General features: G+C 52.5%; 1 protein-coding gene across 4 annotated transcripts in view; it reads left to right on the top strand.

Annotated features, from left to right (window-relative positions):
- Positions 1-20,725, top strand: part of SLC12A7 (solute carrier family 12 member 7) — an 80,364-nt gene that overhangs the window by 3,560 nt on the left and 56,079 nt on the right. Inside the window, exon 2 of one of the 4 annotated variants that reach the window (XM_054715244.1) lies at positions 3,114-3,199. The exons of the other annotated variants lie outside the window; for them this stretch is intronic. The gene's annotated coding sequence lies outside the window, so the exon portion shown is untranslated. The remainder of the gene's footprint in view (positions 1-3,113; positions 3,200-20,725) is intronic. 4 annotated transcript variants of the gene reach the window in all.

Here is a 20,725-nt window from a genome sequence, read left to right as displayed (position 1 = left end):
GGGAAGGTCTGGCTGTGCTGCCATGGGGTGGAAATGTCACACGTGATCTACCAGGTTCCAGTGAGCAAGGCTGAACCATCGCTGTCCTCTTGTTCCCAGTACAGGGGTGCTGGTGGGAGCCCCAATGCCGTTCCTTTGGTGGGATGGTCAGAGGTGGTTGCAGATCCAGAATCAAGACATGAGATGGACATGTCCCCCTCAGCCCGAGGGCAGAGGAAGAGGAGAGGGTGCAGCCTGTGCAGAGGCCGCCTTGCAGACGGTGATATTCAGGGAGGGTCAAAGCCAGCTCTAGGCCACGTGGAGCAACACATGCCCCCCACCCCCAGGGCCACACCTTGGAGAGCAGCTTGGCTCCCGAGGGGCCAGACTCCCCTAGACCACCTCCTTGTTTCTGTAGCCTGGGGTGGGCTGCACCAGCGTAGAAGGTTCTGGATGTGAGTAGGGCAGTGGAGCGGCTTGTCACCTCCCCAGGGGCTGTGTGGGAGGAGAGCATCCCCCTGGGCTGATAGGGACAACAGGAGGCCATTGGCATTGGAGGGTCAGTCGGACAGCTGTCCATCTGGGCAGGGAGCAGCAGCCAAGGGACCTGGTCTGGTCAGGCACCGCCCTCGGCACCACACTGCCCAGGGGAGGAGGGAGGGTATGGAGCAGGCACATAGACGGGGTGGAGTGAGGGGCTGGAGGGCAAGCTGGCTCCCCAGTCACCCTGTGTGACAGACCCTCAACCTGTCCATGGACCCCAGCACAGCCTACCCCTCCCCCCTCCCAGACGGTGCATCTGTGCTTCGTACATCTGTCATCGTGGTCATTAATGGTGTTGGTCGTAGGATTCTGTTTGAAGAAAGTTTCGGGGGAAAGCCCCATTTTTCTGGCTGAATGTGGTGTTTTCTGTCAGGACCCAGGCTGCTGTAGTTCCCTCTTGGCCGACTGACACCCAGGGCTGGTTGGCGGCTCTGGTGTCGACCCTCCCCCGCTCCCCGGTGTGCTGGGCAGACTCTGTTTCCTTTCCCTTAAATATTTTATGGAGCACGGTGCATGCTAATCAGCTAGCCGCCTCCAGAGCAGTGCTTCTGTCCAGGACACCCAAGGGTTTGGTCACTCTAATCCTGAACAATTCTCGCCTTGGTGATTTCTAACTAGGCTTAAAAAAACACATGCTTGAAGTCACAGCCATTGTTTCTTTCTTTCTTTTTTTTTTTTACTTTTTAATGTCCAGTTTGGTTTATTTTTTTAAATATATTTTTATTGATTTCAGAGAGGAAGGGAGAGGAGAGAGAGATAGAAACATCAATGATGGGAGAGAACCATTGATTGGCTGCCTCCTGCACACCCCCTACTGGGAATCGAGCCTGCAACCCGGGTATGTGCCCTTGACCAGAATTGAACCTGGGACCATTCAGTCTGCAGGCCAATGCTCTATCCACTGAGCCAAACCAGCTAGGGCCAGTTTGGTTTCTTTTTTTCATGGGGTGAGTGTCATGCGTTTTGAGGCACCAACCTTCTTTATATATACATCAAAATTTTCTTTAAATAAAGGCTTTACCATCCAACAAGAGAATCACAGCTTGGTCTCAAAGAGTGTGAGTTGGGGTCTGCACAGTGGGGTCTCTGGGCAGAGCTACCCCCACACAGGGACCCCTGGGGTCCCCCAGTCCTCGCTGCCCACCCTAACATCCTTACCCCACTGGGAGGCTGCGAGGGCAGGTGCAAGACCCCAGGACCCAGGAGCATCACCTGGATGCCCTCCTGTGCCCTGTAGGCATCGCCTGCCTGGAACCCTGGCTGCCCTGCCCTCCAGCCTCCACCCAGGCCTCTGTCCCGTGGGCTCAGGCTTGAGGTCTGTATCTGCATCCATGGTTGTTGGCTACTCTATGAATATGGGGGTGCGGGGGGCAGTCAAAAGGTAACTACAAGCACAGGGCTTAAAAAATGCAAACATGCACCAAAGAACACTATGAAAAGACAACCCACAGAATGGGCAAAAATATTTGCAAATCATATCTGATAAGAGATTAACATCCAGAACACATAAAGAGCTCCTATAACAACTCAACAATAACAAATCAAACCAATGACAAAATGTGCAAACATTTGAATAGACATTTTTAAAAATTTAATTTATTGGGGTGCCATTGGTTAATAAGGTTACATAACTTTCAAGTGAACAGTTCTATAATACATCATCTGTATATTCCGTTGTGTGTTCTCCACCCAAAATCTAGTCTCTTTCCATCACCATATATTTGACCCCCTTGACCCTCTTCATCCTCCCCTACCCGCTTTTCCCTCTGGTAACTTCATACTGTTGTCTGTGACTGAGTCTGTTTGTTTGTTCATTTGTTGCTTTCTGTTTTATATCCCACATATGAGTGAAATCATTTGTTCTTTTCCATCTGACTTATTTCGCTTAGCATGATACTCTCAAGATCCATCCATGCTGTCACAAATGGCAGTATTTCATCCTTCCTTAGGACTGAGTGGTATTCCAATGTACATATGTACCACATCTTCTTTATCCAATCATTGGTCTAAGGACACTTTGGTTGTTTCCATCCATCTTGGCCACTGTGAATAATACTGTAATGAACATGGGGGTACATATATCTTTATGAATAAATGTTTTCACATTTTCTGGGCAGGTACCCAGAAGAGGGATTACTGGGTCATATGGTAGCTCTCAAATAGACATTCCTCCAAAGAAGGTATACAGATGGACAATAAGCACATGGAAAGATGCTCAACATCATTGATCATTAGGGAAGTGCAACCAAAACCACAATGAGAGCCACTATCCCCAGTTGAATGGCTATCACACACACAAAAAAAAATAGAAAATAACAAATGTTGGCAAGGATGTGGAGAAATTTAGAAATTAGAACCCTTGGGCACTGCTGGTAGGAATGTAAAATGGTCCAGCAGCTGTGGAAAAACAGTCAGGAGCTTCCTAAAAAATTAAACATAGAGTTGCCATATGACTCAGCAATTCCATTCCTAGGTGTTTACCCAAAGGAATTGAAAGCAGAGTCATGAAGAGATATTTGTGCACCCATGTGTATAGCAGCATTATTCACAATAGCCTAAAAAGTGGGAATAACCCAAATGTCTATCAACAGAAGGATGGGTAAAGAAGATGCGGTCCATCCATACAATGGAATATTATTCAGACTGAAGAAGGAAGAGCATTCTAACATGCTGCAATGTGAGTGAACCTTGGGGATAATATGCCAAGTGAAATAAACCAGTCACAAAAGGATAAATACTGAATGAGTCCACTCACACAAGGTCCCCAGAGGAGACACATTCACAGAAAGTTAGAAGGGTGGGTGCCAGGGGCTGGGGGAGGGAGATGAGGAGTTAGTATTTAATGGGGACAGAGGTTTAGTTTGGGAATATTTAAAAATCCTAGAGATGATGGAGGTGATGGTTGCACAACAATGTGAATGTGCTTAATGCCACTGAACTGTACACTTAAAATGCGGAGCTTTATGTTATACATATTTTATCACAATACAAATAAATAAATAAATAAAATAAAAAAGCAAACAGGAGAGAAGGGCCAAGAAGGAACTAAATCTCTCCCCTCCCTGCCTGTTCCTGCCGGGAACCCCTGGTCTCCGGTTTTCCGGGAGGAAGCCAGTTTGATTAAATCAATTCTCGCCATTCATCATTCGGGGCTCTCTCAGGAGTGGGTTCTTTTTAATCTAAATTGCTCTCTGCAAGGTGCAAGTTCAAACCTCTTACAGGAGATATTTTTGTCCAAGGACCTTCCTGTTTCAAAGAACCCTGTGTGACCCTTTCCGGGCTGGTCCTGAAGGGGAAGAGCGGGCGGCTGACTGGCTTCCTGCATGCAGATTCTGGGAAGGGGGCTGCAGACCTGGTGCAGCCCCTCCTTACACTGTTTCCCCCAAAGACCTGCTCCTCCCTGGACAAAGATTGAGCAGCAGCCTCAGTCACCCAGCCAGGCATGGGGGAGAGCTGTGTCCCTTCAGGCCCCGAGTCTTCCTGCCCGCTCAGCTCCCCCACCCCCCACCCCCCCGCCACCTACCTGGACATGCGCAGATTCTCTTAGTGCCCAGAGTCAGGCTCAGCAGGCAGCACTTTCCCAGAGACCCCGGAGTGGGGCAAGCTCTCCTGTCAGAAGGAGGGGCTGGGGTGGGCACTCCAGGGCAACCTCACCAGCCTCCTGGGTCTCTCCTTGTCCTGTCTGCTGGTGTTTGCCCTTTTCTTAGCATCAGTGGCATGTCCCCAGAAACAAGAAGGTGGGTTCTGTCTGCTCTTCCTCCCTCAGGAGGCAGCAAATATTGGCTTTTTGCCTGGGGCTGCTCAGATTTGGCCTTGGGGGGAAATGAGGTCCCAGCTTTGTGCCCAAGGAAGGACCTGTGGACTGCATGCAAGGCAAAGCTAGTCATAATGGTCCCTTTGGTGGACATGCCATGTCCTAGCCATGGGAAGGGAGTATGCGTGTGTGTGCACACATGTTTGTGCATGTGTACATGCATGCAAGGTTCCTCCTGCCTTAGTAGAGGTGCCGTGTGACCTGGTCCTCATCTTGGACAGTTTGCAAAGCAGTGTCACATCATTACCTCATTCATGTCTGTGACAGCCCAGTGAGCCAGGGAGAAGGTATGCTGCCCGGTGGAGACTGTGCCTCCATGATGTCATCAAGAGCTGGGTAGACCTGGCCCCCAGCCCTTGCTGGGCGTGGGGAGACAGAGCCGCTCCTGTAGCAGGCTTGGTCCCGATGCAACCCCCACTCGGGGCTAGATGGACTGGTGGGCCTTCCAGCCCTCTGCAACGTTCCCTCAGAGCCATGCCAAGTGGTGATGCTCACTGCAGACACCTGAGAAAATGTGGGGAGTGCAGTCATTGGAGTCCCAGGTAATCAGACCCAACAGGATGTGTGTGTACACATAGAGACTCATTGGCTCATGAGATTGTGGCTTGTAGGTGGCAGGGCAGCCAGAGGGCTAGAGACCTGGGGGAGAGTGCAGTTTAGTCCACAGCCATCTACTGGCAGAATTCCTTCCGCTCTGTGAGGTCAGCCTTCAACTGATTGCCCAAGGCCCACCCACATTAGGGAGAGCAATCTGCTTTCTTGAATTCCATCAATTTAAATGTTAATCTCATCCAAAAAACACCTTCACCGAAAGACCCAGAAAAATGCTTGGCTTTATATTTTGGCAGACTTCCAACCTCCAGCACTGAGACAATAAATTTCTGTTGTTTAAGCCTTCTGTCTGTGGTGCCTGTTATGCGAGAGCTGATTGAGATAAACTGTTCAACTGTTACAGCCTGTGGGCACCCCCATCACCCTTAGGGGGGCCTGTCTCAGCTCAGCTTCCTTGGTGGCCATGCCCCACAGCTCTGCTCTGTCCTGAGCCCCCAGTTGGCTCCCTGTGAACGGCCTCCTCACGGTGGCCCTCCATGAGGTCACTCTAAGCTGTCACACCAGAGCCCTGAGCCCTGAGCCATCTCCAACCAGGTGGTTGTTGACTGCCTCACCTGGACTGAGGCTCTCTCCATTGGGATCCATGCTCCCCTCCCTCTGGCCACCTGAGCCCTCCCCCGGGGCCGGGGCTCCTCGTTGCCTCTCGTTGCCTGGAGACCCTGGTGCTCCTGTCCCTCCGGACTACACCGCGCAGAATGGGTGGCACCGAGATCCTCAGCAGCGGGAAGGTGGACCACACTGGCGCCATCACTGAGCACCCGTCCCTGAGAGAAGCAGGCCTGCCGGTGGGAGGGGACAGGATGCAGAGTGGAGCATGGTTGCTCAAGGGGACAAGCCAGGCAACTCTGCCCTTTGTGGGAAGGACGGTTGAGTGGACACCTGAGGTATTGGGGTTCCCCAAGCCCCATTTCTCCAGTGTCACCCCCTCCCCCACAGGGACTACCTCTCTCAGAACAAGCCAAATCTCACTGTGTGGACCAGGCCCCACTGTCCTGACTCTTGGCCAGGCTATACCCTCTTGGCTGAGGGGCCTGGGCCTCATGAGAAGGTGAACCCCCACAGTGCTGCCTCTCACCACTGGCCACCTGCTCCTATGCTCCCCTCAGCACCCGCTCTGGCTTGTGTAGGCCCATTTGTCCAGGAAAGGCTATCACCAGCCCAGCACCCCTCTGCAGGCATCCCTGCCAGGCTCCACAGAGGCCAGGGCCACCTTCCCCCTTCCTCTTACCCTCGCCTTCGCAGGTGTGAGTGGGGACCAGCCAGCCAGGCCCATGAGGGTGAAGGTGGAACCCAGCTTGCAGGATCATAGGGGACTCCCAGAGTGGCCCTACTGCTGCACCCCTGGCAGCCCTTCTAAAGTCATGACCAGATCCACAGCCAGGATCCCCCGGGGACAGGGCACAGGTGATCCCCACCTGCCTGTCCAACTGCGAAGCGGTCCCCCTGTGCACAGAAAGTTGCAGCGGTGCTGTGGGGAGTGACTCCCTGGGACCCCTCCCCGGGACCCCTCCCTGGGGCTCACGGACTTCCAAGTTTGGACCCGAATCTTGTAGTTTTGAGGTGTGTAGTGGGCTAAATGGTGGCCCTCCAAAGTTATGCCCACGCCCTAACCTGTGGCTCCTGTGAACGGGACCTTATTTGGAAAAAGGCTGGTCACAAATGTGATGAAGTCATGGACCTGGAGATGGGGAGATCATCCTGGATGATCCGGTGGCCCTGAATCCAGTGACAAATGCCCTTGTAAGAGACACAGGGGGAACAGACTCAGAGGGAGAGGCCATGTGAAGATGGAGGCAGAGACTGGAGTGCCGCACCACAGGCCCGGACGCCTGGGGCCCCGGGAGCTGGAGAGGCGGGCAGGACCCTCCTCTGAAGCCTCTGAGGGGAACATGGCCTGGGACACTGATCTCATACTTCTGGCCCAGAGCCGTGAGAGCACGCATTTCTGTGTTATGCCACCGTCTGTGGCTCAGGGAACAGCAGCTGTAGGAGCTAATACAGGCTCTCTGAGTGGTGCCTGCAGAGGCTGAGTGGGTTTGCCTGAGCTGTGTTTCTGGAGTGCTGGGGGACAGGGGGTTGGAGCGAGTGCAGAAGAACAGACATAACTACTGTTCTAGCCTCCTCCGCCCCCCTCAACCCCCCGCCCCGATGGAGCAGCATGGTGGCTGCCATCCAGGGGCTCTCCCATGTGCTGCAGCTCTGGGCTCCTGGGTGGACCCCACAGGGCGGACCCCATAGGGCAGCACCCCTGTCTGCGTCTAACAGGGACAGAGGGGCAGCCTCCAGCCCAGACTCAGCCCGTCCTGGGGCACACAGTCTGCAGCCAGGAGCCCAGGGCCTCCTGGGGCAGTCCCAGGAGAAGGAGACTGGACCCAGCAGAGAGGTGATTCCTGTGTGCCAGAGTTTGTGGGTGGTGGAAAGAGTGGGACTGAGGGCTGATGGAAGGAGCCAAGGACGCTGGAACCTGAGCCAGAAATCAGCACCCAGAGCTGACCTGGCTCCAAAGTGCAGCCCTACCGGTGACTGAGTCACCCAAAGGCTGCCCCTCAGGAAGCATGGGGTGGGGCAGTGCCACCTTCCACCCTCCAGGGCCTAAGAAGCAGCCCCAAAGGAGAGTCACCACCCGCTCCCCTCAGCCAGAGACCCCTCCCACGCAGAGCATTTAGGGGTTTCATGCACAGACCAAGGCCTGGCATCCACACGAATTGCCACGGGAACACAAGGTCTGGGGTGCTGTGCGTGTGTGTGTGTGTGTGTGCGTGTGTGTGTGTGTGTGTGTGTGTGTGTGTGTGTGTGTCAGTGATTCTCACAAAGGCCAAGGTGTCTGGAGTCCAGAATGGGAGGCCCCGCGGCCCCTGAGCCCCACCTGCACTTTGTTCCCTGAGCCCGTTGAACTTTGCTCACGTTTGGTAACAGGCTTTCTTGGAAGCCAGGTTGTGACTTTAAAACCCAGCAGGGGGTGAGGGACTGTCCTGATGGTGAGGTCAGAGCTTGGAGCCACAGTGGTAGGAAGGAGGATGCAGACATGTGCATGCGGAGCGGGGGCCAGCGGCTGCTCCCTGGAACTGGTTTACAAGTGGCTGTGGCTGTTTTCCTGGGAGGGCAGTGTTACTTCTCCTGGGCTCGTATTGAAGACAAAGGACTCCATTTGTTTGGTTCCATGGCGTTATTCTTTCAGCTGAATATTGGTGCTCCTGGTGGCTGGGAGCGTTTACCTACGCATCAGGCCAGTGGGGTGGTTGTAGATGAACCCTCACACTGGGTGACACTCTGAACACAAAGCCTTTGTACCCATGACAATGGAAATGAGAAACTGTCCTGCAGAATCCACTCCATCATCTCAGAAACGTGTGGGTCACCTACGTGTGCCAGCACAGTTCAGTTCTCAATGTGAGGTGCCACCTCCCCATCGGTCCTGGCTGTGGGTTCCAGTGATGTGCTGGAGTGCGTGGGAAGGACTTCGAAAGCAAAGGCTACTTCCAGGAAGAGATGCCCTCAGCTGCTTGCATGTCCATGCCAAGGACAGCAGTGCAAAGGCCCTGGGGTAGTGCTGGTTTTCGGACAAGGCTGTGGATGTGAACAAAGACCTGCAAGTGTGAATGGGCAGAGCTGGCTGTGGCCAGGATCGGCCGGAGACTCCTGGGCAGGTAAATGAGAGGGGGAGTGTCACAGCAGAGAAAAGGGAGTGAAAGTGCCCCAGTCGGGGGCCATGAGCCTGGGAGCCAGGAGGCAGGAACTAGAAGGTGCATCTGTGTGAGTGGTTAGACAGCATTGCTTTCTGTGCTGGTCCTGAGTGGAAGCGGGGCAGTCACTGACCAAGTTCCGACCATCTGGACCCATCGCTGCTGAGGTTGTGGTTGGGCTATTGGGCTGCTGGCTGCAGAGGTTGTGGGGCAGGGTTCTGTGTTATCTGTGGTCTGGCCTCTGATTGCTGTTTACCCAGTGTCTCAGGGTGCAGATGATGGGGCTACCTAGGGAGTGGCTCCAGGTCATTCAGTATCGTTTGTTTTTAGGTTTACGGGGTCACGGGGAGGGGGACCCATGGAACCCACATGGCCCCACCGGTTATGGTGGTGGACAACCCTTTCAGTACAGGCAGAGTGAGCTCGGGGGAATGGAAACCTCAGGGGAAACCCCAAGTAGCCAGTGAAACGTTGTGGCTTGTCTTCGTGGGGGGCACGGTGTGACCCTGTGGGGCCCTGTGGAGCTCTGTGGGGGACCCTGTGGGCACTGTGGGGTGCATGGTGTGGCAAGGCTGGGTACTGTGGAGCTCTGCGGGGGGCACGGCGGGGTGCTGTGTGAGGAACTGTGAGGACACTGTGGGCATTGTGAGGCACTGTGGGAAGCATCAGGGTCATGGGATTCCCCCCAGCACTGGAGGGCGGGGCTCAGGGCTTCTGGCCTCCAGGTGACCATTGGGAGAGTCACAGGATGACCAGTAGGGGGCAGGGGAGGACCGTGACTTGGGACCTCTGAGTGGGTTTGCAAGTCAAACCTGTGTCTGGTACCCAAGTTCTGCTTCCAGCCTGTTCTCCTGGGAGGGCACCTGGGTCTTTTTGAGCTCTGCCTCCCTGTCTGCCTGTTGGGCTTCATGCCCCCCTTTCCTTCCTCCTTCACCCAGTGGCCCTCCTCCACTTCCCTCTCAGTTTTCCTGGAAGGCTGGGCAGTGGTCTCTCCTTGCACCCAGGTGTGTCAGAGGGAAAGATGGAAGCTTCTCTCCTTTCCCCCACCAGGCCAACTAAGGGGGACGCCCAGCAGGAGGCGGGCAGGTTTGCACTTTTGGCCCCCCACCCTCCCTGTCTGCTCCTGGGAGACAGAAACTTTCTCTCCCTCACTTCAGGCCCCGGGAGGGCAGATGCCATCCTCCCGCTCCCCTGCCCATGTGTAGAGAGTTCTCTTGCAGATGGGGCTCAGGGCCTGCCCCCATGAGGTGCCCTCAAAGGCCGTTCAGATGAGGTGTGCCCTGCCCAGGACACTCTGCATGAGGGCACCGCTTTGCAGCCATCCTCACTGAGGGGACCCACTTAGTGCCTGGCCAAAGCAAATGCTATGGCTTCTGGAAGACTCTAGAGGGTTCTGGAGCTGCCAAATTTGGCCACCTTGACGGGGGAGGCCCAGCAGACCCATCACCACTGCAGCTAAACCTCCTGTAACCAAACAAGCACAATGTTAGGTTATTTTCAGCAATTTTTCTGAACCACACCCATAAATACAATCATAGAGATAACATCAGAGGTTTCTTGTTTTGTTTTGTTTGTATTTTTAACCCTCACTGGAGGGTGTGCCTTCATTGATTTTAGAGAGAGAGAGAGGGGAAAAAAAAACCATCGATGTGAGAGTGAAACATCAATTGATTGCCTCCTGCACATGCCCAACCAGGGGTCAAACCTGCAACCTGGGTATGTGACTTGACTGGGAATCGAAAACATGACCTTTTGCTATACGGGATGATGCTCCAAACATCTGAGTCACACCGGCCAGGGCCTTGGGTTTTTTAACTTCCTTTTTCAGGGGAAAATGGAGACATGCGCCCTAGGCTGCCCTGGCACGGATGTCCCTCCCTTGTGGTCTGACCCCAGGCCCTCAGGCTCAGGGCCCAGGATCGGATTTTCACGCTCTGACGACAGTGAGGTGCTTTCCTTTTGAATCGCCAGGTTTGGAGCAGAGGGATAATGCTGCGCCTTGGAAGCAGCTCTGGGCATCTGTGAATGTAACCCCATCTGAAATCTTTTATTTTCGTCCTGTTTAATCATGTCAGTTATACCCACAGTCGAGGCTGTAATTTTCCTCCCCAGACGATGTCGACTGTTGGTGACTCCTGGGTGTTCTCATGTTCATTCATGGGGTGGCTGTGGAGCCTCCAGCCTGGCTGCTCCCGAAGGCTGGTGGCATGCTGTCCAGGCACCTGGAGGCTACCCCGCCCCACCCCTCCCCACCCCTCCCCTGAGGGCGCTGTGCCTTCTCTTGGTCTGGGCCTCAGCACACAACCCAGAGGAGTACAGGGCAGGGGGTGGGTAACTTGGATTTGTTCCTCATGCCAGGGGAAGGCCTGGACGTTCCTCTGGCCTCCTGCACCTGGGCTCTCAGGCTGACCCCACATGGCCCCCAGGGACACTCCTGGGGGGAGGGTATCACCCCCTCTGGCTCTCTCAGCTGTAGAACAAGAGTCACAGTCGAAACTAGCAGCCCCCTCACCTTGCTTGGAACTGCTCAAGCCTTTAAAATTTATTTCTCAACTGTGGTAAAATATGCAAAACCTAAAATTTACCATCTTACGCATTTTTAAGTGTACAGTTCAGAGGCATTAAGGACACTCACAGAGTTGTGCAGCCATTACCGCTGTTTATCTCTAGAATTTTCATCTTCCCCAGCTGGAACTCTATTCCCATGAAACACTGGCTTCCCATTCCCCTCGCCATCTCCAGACCCTGGAGCCTCCAGAGAGCCTGGGCCCTGGGGAGCAGGAGGAGCAGATTTTTGTGGACACTTTCCTGGTCTGTCCCGAAGTGTTTCCCCGTGGGCTGGAGCCCTGGCGGCCTGTGGGCACTCTCCCTGCAGACCTCGCAGACCTCCGGCCTGTTCCTCCTGCCCCTCTCCAGCCCTTGACTGCCCTTGTTGACTGACAGCATAAATGAATCAGGAGCTTAGCTAAAAATAAATGATGAAGATTTATTCAAGGGCCTTCGGAGGTGTGTGTTGGAAGCACAACGAGGCAATACCCAGAGTATTCCGAGGAAGAAAGAAAGGCTGAGGTTCTTAGAGTGAAAAGTGCACTCTTGAGAAGAATCGGTCCTGCGTTCTTAGTCTCCGGGTTGGTCTGAGACGGGAATCCTCTAGAATCTAGAGTCTAGATGACCGGTGGTCTGGATGATGGATGTCAGGTGGTCTGACACATAAACATTCTTTCCGTGGTCCCTCCGTGAGTAATCAGAGGGTTATTTGGAGGTCTGATGTATATTCTGGCATTGACTCGGGACTGGGAAGTGTAAGTTCCCAGCTAGGCTGGTTAAAAGAATAATTGTTTCCTCACACCTCAGCCTATGTGCTTTTAGTAACGTACCAGCTCCACTTCAGTGACTTCATTTTATTTTCTCACTCTTTCCTCACCCTTGACCCTCTGGAAACATCTGTGATACATTTAGCAGCCCCCGTCCTGCTTGCTTATATGTGGCATTTCCACAGGTCCTTCACTCCTCACATGCCTTCCCCCAGTGCCTCTCTCCCCAGAGATGGGTGCTGCTCCCAGGATGCAGGAACATTCCAGATCTCATTGGTGATCAATGGCTAATACTCACCCTTTGGTCCCATTCAGTGGCCTCATGTCTCCCTGAGTCAGGGCCCCCAGTGGCTCTGTCTGGGTGACATTTTTCTGTGCATGTTAGAGTCCCCCGGCCCTGGGCCTGAGCAGTGGGGTTCAGCCTCCTGTCCCTCAGGAAAGCATGGGGTCCCCAGCGTGGGCGCCCACCCTGCCCGTCAGCTGGTGTAGGGTGTGGCCCCAGAGCCTGGCTGCAGCTGTATTTGCCCAGGTGGGGGTGTTTGCTTTCCAAACAGCTCCAGACCTGCCTGCTGCCCCTGCCCCCGGGTACTCTGGGCAGTGTCCCAGCTGGGCGCAGGTCTTTGCCCTTTCAGAGGCAAAAGGCAAGCTTTCTCTGCAGCAGTGAGGACCCCGGCAGAACACACACATCTTCCCTCTGTACCCCGTTCCCCTGGAATGGGCAGAGGGGCCAGCAGGAGGGGCCTGGCCCCTTGGGGAGGTGCCCTTGATGCTTAGGACACAGGGCCATACCCCAGGAAGGACAGAGCCTTGGGTGAGAACTTGACCAGAGTCAGCAGGGGTTTGGGCAGGTGGGGAAGGGCTAGGTGAGGCCATCAGACTTGGGTTCTTAAGGGGCCCCTCCATCTCCCTGCAGAGGGCAGCAGGGTGTGAGTGGGCAATTCAGAGAATGAATAAACCTGGAAAGAGCAGTGGGGTTAAGGTGAGGGTGGAGCTCAGCGTGACTGAAGTGCCAGCCTTTGGGAGAGTGGTCTGGCCTGTGTGGGAGCAGATCCAGATTGGTGTCTGCATGAGCAGGATGCCTCAGGGCCGCTGCCCAGGCTTGCAGAGCCCTGTGTGACTGACCCTGGCTGCCCAGGCCACTGAAGGAGCACAGCATGCCATGTGAGCACACACCACAAGACAACCCGCACTCACAGCATGCATAGGGCACAAACAAAAGGATACACACTCACAGACGGGCTCACACTCATACACCAACACAGACTAACACACTCACATAGACACACACACACACACACACACACACACACGGTCCACTGCAGCCCTCAGGGATTGATGGGAGCCAGGGGACAAGTGGCCTTGATTTCTCTGGACTCTGAGTTAATGCTGACTTCCTGCCCAGTCGGGACCAGAAGACATGGGCAGCTCTTCAACCGCACGTGGCTCCCAACCTCACCACTGGGAGCTGGTTGCTGCTCTCCAACCACTCTCTCCACTCTGGCCTTTCCTGATGGACATGTCCATTTTTATATAAACGGGCACCAACATGTGACATAAATAGCCAGATGGACACAAATTCTACATTTACTGCTTGCATGTAACCAGCCCTGTGAAACAGAAACCTTCATGGCTGGGAGCTTTTCTGGAGGGTTGGTGGGGAAGGTTTACTGAGCCACATGCTACCCAGAAAAAAGAACAGGCCTTGGGCTTCAGCCTGAACCACCAGCGAAGGGCTGGCTGGAGAAGGCAAACAGGTCGCTGTCATTTTATTAGAGTAAGTTTGGGGAAGAAGAATGTAGGCTGTTTTGAAAGAATTTACACCAGCTGCCGGAGGGGGAGGAAGCAGGTAGAGCGGGGCTAGGCTGGGACAGGTGAATCGGCCGTGTTTGCTGATTCTGCACCGGTGTGGGCCGCAGCCCGGCAAGTTCCCATGTAAGCAGGAGGCGGTGGTGTCTGGCGGTCATCTAACTCTCTAGATAAGAGCTGAAATAGCCATCTGGAAGTCCATTCGAAGTTTCAACAGAGTCAGGAATGTGAGCACTTTCCTTGGCTTCTGTTTTGGCTCTAATTGACCAACTCCCTATCACTTCTTCCCACCTCAGGCTGCTGTAATTTAATTTAGGACATTTCAGAATTTCCTCTTGTCACCTGCCAGGTAAACAATAAAATGTTACAGCCACCCCAATCAGCAGCATTTCAGACATTTTTCTGGCATGTAGGATATCTCATTGTGGCTGTATCTTTCAGTTCCTTGGTGATCAAGGCTGATTTGATGTAATGAGTTAGGCAGTATTCGTTCCTCTTCTTTTTCTTAACTCTCTGGAAGAGTTTAGCATAATTGGTGTTATCTTTTCCTTACATGTTTGGAAAAAGTTACCAGTAAAGCCATCTGGGCCTGAGTGTGTGTGTGAAGGGTTCAAATGATGGCTTTAATTTCCACATGAGATATAGTGCTATTCAGAGCTTCTCTCTCTTCTTGTGTAAAATTTGGTAGAAGAATGTAAGTTGTTTTGAAAGAATTTACACTCACTGCATAAGGGGGAGGGAGCAGGGAAAGCAGGAGACAGGAAGTGCCTGTTTCCCAGAGAGTTTGTCTATTTCATCTACAATTTCAAAATTATTATCACAAAGTTATTCTTACTATCTGCATCAATTTCTTAGGGCTGCTGCAACAAAGCTGCACAGACTGTAGCTTAAAACAACAGGAATGTATTTTATTGGGGTTCTGAGGCCAGAAGGTGTTTCAGGGCCACACTCCCTTCAAAGGCTCCAAGGGAGGATTCTCCTGCCTCTTCTGGCTTTTGGGGGCTCCAGGCATCCCCTGGCTTGTGGCCACATCACTCCAACCTCTGCCTCTGTTGTCACATGACCTCCTCCCCTCCATCTCTCCTCGGGTGTCTTCATGTCTCTCCTTTTAAAGGCACAAATCATATTGGATCAGGTTCCCCTCACTCCCCTACTCCAGTGTGATCTCATCTTATGTCAGTCACATTTTCAATGACCCTATTTCCAAATAAGGCCACACTCACAGCTGCTGGAGGCCAGGACTTCAGCCTTATCTTTGGGGGTGGGGGGGCGGGCACAGTTTAATCCACCACACTACCTTTAAAATCCTCACCCAAGGATATTTTTCCCATTGATTTTTAGAGAGAGTGGAAGGGAGGGAGAGGGAGAGGAAGGGAGAGAGAGAGAGAGAGAGAGAGGAGAAAGACACTGACACTTTGATTGGTTGCCTCTGGCATGCACCCCAGCCAGGGCCTGGGAACAAACCTGCAACCCAGGTACGTGCCCTTGACTGAGAATCGAACCCACGACCCTTCAGTGTGCAGACTGAAATTCACCACTGAGCCACACTGACCAGGGCTATCTTTGTAATTTTTGCAGGATCCCTTGTCGTGACAACTTTTTCCTTTACCCAGTTTTAGCTGCATTTTACAAGTGTCCGTAAGTTGTATTTTCATTATCAGTTAGTTCAAAATATTACCGGCTTTCAATTGTGGTTTCTTCTTTAGCTCATTGGTTTCTTGGAATGTGTTGGGGATTATTCAGTTATCTCTCTGTGGCTAATTTCCTGCTTTATTCCTTTGTGGTCAGAGATCCTACTGCTATTCCATTCTTTGAAAGTGATTAAGATTTGCCTGACGGTACAGAACACAATCTGTTTTGCTAAATGTTTTGTGTGCATTTGGAGGGAACATGCGTTGTGCAATTGTTGGGTGCATGTCTGAGTACCTGTCAATTATATCCATCTTGTTACACATGTGGTTCAAGTTTTCTTTGCTGATTTTTTTTTTCACTGTTCTGTCAGTTACTGAGAGAAACATCTCAACATGTCTAACTACTAGAATGGAAGTGCCTGTTCCTTCTAGTCCCGTTAGGCTCTGCTGCTCGGGTGGTGAAGGAGTCGGCTGAGCTAACCTGCCAGAGTGGCCATCCAATTGTGAGCATGGGACTCTGTTCTTGCCATCTTTGGTATTAAACATGTCTTTTATTATTTTGTTTTCTCCCTCCATTAGTTTGTTAGTTATACATGCTCCTACTCTTGTCATGTTGCCCTGGCTCGATGGGTCTGTATGAATAAGCACAGTTACCACGCCCCACACAGCACAAGAATCCATGACTTCGCCCCCCTGCTGGGCCACTGTTACTGCATGTTTCGTTTTACACATGTGTGTGACATCTATACATTGAAAGCCCACAAGTATCACCACTGCTGTCCAGTCCAGTCAGTGCTCTTGCCCCGTTACCTGCATACTTTTCCTCGTGGTTATCCTGCATTTCTGTGCTTCTATTAGGGGCCATTGGCCTTCAGTTCGGAAAGAATTCTCTCAGGCTTTGTTTGTCTGAGAATGTTTTTATTCTGCCTTCTTTTTTCATGACTGCTTTGCTGGGGTGGGAATCCAGGCTGGCTCCTTTTCCTGGTGCGCCTTGACGAGATCTTCCCCTGTCTTTTCTGTGACGGCCTCCCACAGGCACTTGTCCTGGCCCCCAGCCCAAGTTGCAAATCCTTCTGTTTGGGGGTTTTAATGTGCATCCCTTTTCTCCTCACAAGCTGAGTGTAGCAATCAGAGAGTCTCAGCCCACCCTGTTTTTGTTTCCTTTTCTCTGTGCTTGTGGGCTCCTTTGTATTACTTGGTTTTGGCCTGTGACCCTTGTCTGGGAAAGATTTGGCTGTTTAGTGGGTTTTGAGCTGTGGATGAAAAAAGGGAAAGTAACCTCACAGGGTGATCTGGTCATAAAGTCCTATCTGGGCAGGTCATGATGGGTAGTCACACCCCAGGCATATAACTTTTTAGTAAAAGTTTTATCAAAAGTGTGTGTATGAAGGTTTATTTAGAAAACCTCAGAGGTAGAAGAAGTGAACCATAGAAGAAATGGACTCAGGAATTACAGAGGCAAAAGAAGGGCCCTTTGGAGTGTAGGGAGGAAGGGAAAAGAGAGAGAGAGAGAGAGAGAGAGAGAGAGAGAGAGAGAGAGAGAGAGAGAGAGAGAAAGGAGGTGAGCCTTGAGAGACAAAAGAGGGAGGAAAGTGTTCCAGAAAAAGGGAGAGTTTATCTTAGCCTTAAGCAATCCCTGTCCATTGTTTCTATGCATCTAGGTTAACAAACCTTTGAAATAATCACCCTCGAAAGAGCACATAACGTTAACTATCCTGTAATTTCATCCGCACTTGCTTTCTCCCTCCTCCGTGTAATCTTCCTTACGTTCAAATTTGTAAAAGAAGCTGCAATCAGGAGCATCCGAGATCTTGCTCCCTGGCATGTGTTGTCAGTTTGGCTCAGATATACTCTTATAAAACTTCTCTACAGGTCTGCACCTTATGTTGACAGAATTGTGAGGCCTGTACAACCTTGGTAGACTTCTGTGGCAATCAAAGCTTATTTTTAAAAAATGTCTTTTTAAATCATTACCCTGAGAAAATAGAAATCAATGACTTGCAGTATTTACAAAAAGTAATTCTCTGTAGGGAGCAGGAAATCTTCATAGTCCATGCGTCTGTCTGCTCTCATGTGAATCAAGCCAAATATTTAAGGTTTGAATGAGGTCACTAAACCAAGAAATAGTTGTCTAACTCAGAAACTATTCATCAAACTTTCCCTTAAACAGAAGAAAGTCAAGAAAAAGAGGTGGCTTTTGGTTCAGTCGGCCAAGCAGAATCTCAAGTTTAAAACTTGAGCTGATGGCTCATCCAGTTAGGGAAATGTTAGGCACAATTGACTACAGCTGAGTCTGTGACCCTGTGCCCCTGCACGACTCCAGGTCCTTGGCCACAGACACGTGCGTGTAGCTCAGATACTCGCGTGGGGGCTCAGCCCAGAGCCATGCTCGGCCCCAAGGCCATATGGGCACGTCCTCTGCCTGGGCCTCTGTTTTCACCGGTTTGTTAGGACCCCTTGGTGTGACCTTGAGACAGGCCGTTGGTGACCTTATCTGGGCTGTGGGTAATAATAGGATAGAAATCACTGCCCTGGGCGCCAGAGTGTGACCTGCTTATCTCCGGGCTCAGCAGCTGCTTAGTTTAAATGATTGTAAAGTATTTTTGTCTCAGCAGTGCTGGCACAGGCTAGAAATGTGAAAGGTACAGAGGCGTATGCAGTGGCAACTCCATCTCCTTCCCCTCGGCCCAGCCCTGTCCCTGCAGAGACATCCCTCTGTCACAGAGGGGTGTGCCTGTGTGTGTGATTCTTTACAAAAATGGCGACAAATTGCTCCACATCACTCTATACAGGGGGGAATCATTTAGTAAAGCAAAAATCATTCACAGTGGCCAAAAGGTCAAAGCAATGCAACTGTCCATTGACAAATGAGTAGATAAACCAAATGTGGTCTCTCCATGCAATGGAATATTATTCAGCCTTAAAATGGGAAGAAATTCTGACACATGCTACAACATGCATGACCCTTGAGGACATATACTCAGAGAAATAATCCAGTCGCAAAGGACAAACACTGTATAATTCCACTTACATGAGGTCCCTACAGGAATCACATTCATAGAGACAGAAAACAGAATGGTGTTTGCCAGGGGCCAGGGGATGGGGAGCTAGTGTTTAATGGAACAGGGTTCCAGTTTTGCAAGATGAAGAGCATTCTAGAGGTGAAGGTGCAGAGGGTTGCACAACGACATGCTAAAAGGCACATCAAAGTGTTTAAGAGTCTCACTGAGCAAATGCCCATTCCAATGGGTGTAAGTGGTTGGGAGTGCTCCCCCAACAAGAGCCAGAGGAGCGACAGGAGCAAGGCTCAGGGTTTATAAAGAAGATGTGGAGGCGAAGCAAGGAAACTGGTTGGTTGGCCTCAGCTGAAGCGGCTGTCCTTCAGGAAGCCTCGCAGGTGTCTGTGATGGCTGCTCTGACCAGGTCCCGGTTTCTCGGGTCCAGGTGCTGACTCTGGCTGAGGTCCCGTGTTGCCTGCAAAAGGCGCCCTTCTTGTTTAATTACTGAAACACACGGCAGTGACTTCCTGCACCCGGCTGCACACTGAAACGTGTATATACGGCTAGTTTTACCTCATATATAGTTTACAACAAACAAAATTAATTTTTTTAAGTGGGAAAGAAAAGTCAAAGCTAGTAAACAGTTTTTAAAAATATATATATTTTATTGATATTTTACAGAGAGGAAGGGAGAGGGATAGCGAGTTAGAAACATCGATGAGAGAGAAACATTAATTAGCTGCCTCCCGCACACTCCCCACTGGGTATGTGCCCGCAACCAAGGTACATGCCCTTGACTGGAATCGAACCTGGGACCCTTGAGTCCGCAGGCCAACGCTCTATCCCCTGAGCCAAACCGGTCAGGGCATAGTAAACAGTTTTTGACTAGTTCCTGAGGTTGGTGTTGAGGAAGGCAGGGGGGCACACGGCACCAGGGCCTGCAGCAGCAGTGACCCCAGGGCCATATCTCACACACGGTGATGGCGTGGCCCTGGATGGCCGAAACCCCCAACCCCAGGGAGGTGCTTTCATCCCCACCAACCGCGTGCTGAGATTCTGACGCTTGGCCGGAACCCACCGCCGCCGGCCACAGGAGGACAGGGCCAGCGCCCCTTCCCGGCTGGCTGTGCACACAGCTGCTCCTTCCTGGGAGAGCCTGCACCAACTCGGACAGCCTGTGGACGCTCCTCCAGGGCTCACCCCACGCGTCCTTGGGGAGGTTTGCACAGGCAGTGGGCTCACCTCCCAGGAGAGGCACAGCTCCATCCTGGCCCCTCCCTCACCACGCAAGGGACTGGGGACACCCAGCTCCTGGAGCTCCTGTCCTGGTCCCAGCCCCACCGCTCAATGGCTGCGAGGTGTCTGGCAAGTTACTTAGCCTGCCTGGGCCCACAGATTATCGGCCCATCATTACTGTGCTAAGACAGTTGAGGTTCCCCCCATAAAGACTCAGAGTAGTGCCGGCCACGGTGACTGTCAGTGACAGCGCCCCTGAGAGCGGTTGTCCTTTGGGGAAGCCTCGCTGGAGCCTGTGATGGCTGCTCTGACCAGGTCCCGGGATGGGAGATCAGCACACAGGGCCTTGGAACTGGGCTCCACGCTGCCCAGCGAGGCTGTGGGCTACGGGAGAGGACACACGGAGCTGCTCTGGCTCCTCTGCAGCCCCGAAAACCCGAGACGGTTGTCTGGGGCCTGACACTGGAATTCCATGTGCAAACCCCAGGCCTCTGTCCCAGGTGCCTTTGTTGGGACTGCAGGCTGGTCGAGTTCTTTTCTGCCCAGACGGCTTTGTGATTTAACAAATATTTGCTGGCTTGTCCTTTCCTTGTTGACAGAAGGATGTGATAGAAACAGGCCCAGGTCTCCCACCGTCAGGAAAATGAGAGATTCAGGACCTGGGAGGCAACTCAAGGACCAGCGGAGGCGCATACACGTGGAGGGTGAGGCTCAGGCGCCGCTTCCCTTTCATAGTGTGCTGTGAGGTCAGTCTGCACTCACCCCCCATCTCAGAGGCTCCTCGCCACCCCTTTATCCTGTGACGAGTGGCCGGCCAACAGCGGAGCACACGAATCTCTACCTGGTGAGTTCTGTGCCATGCAGCCCCCCTCCAGGTCAAAGCAGGGCCCGAGATGCCCCATATCTGCCCTCGCACTGCCAGGGAGCCACCATCCTGCCATCAGGCCTCTGAGCTTGAGGTAGACAGGCTCACACAGCCTCTACCACAGGACTGTGAGGTGGAGGGTGGCTGTGGTGTGTCCCTCTCACCGCCATGTGCAATTTCACTGGACACACACGCCTGTCTGCCTGCTCAGCAATGTTGATGGGCATGTGGGCTGTGCTCAGC

Source organism: Eptesicus fuscus, chromosome 4, assembly GCF_027574615.1.
Source record: "Eptesicus fuscus isolate TK198812 chromosome 4, DD_ASM_mEF_20220401, whole genome shotgun sequence".
Lineage (NCBI taxonomy): Eukaryota > Metazoa > Chordata > Mammalia > Chiroptera > Vespertilionidae > Eptesicus > Eptesicus fuscus.
Note: the sequence above shows the minus strand (reverse complement) of the source record. Positions and strands in the feature narration are given on the sequence as shown.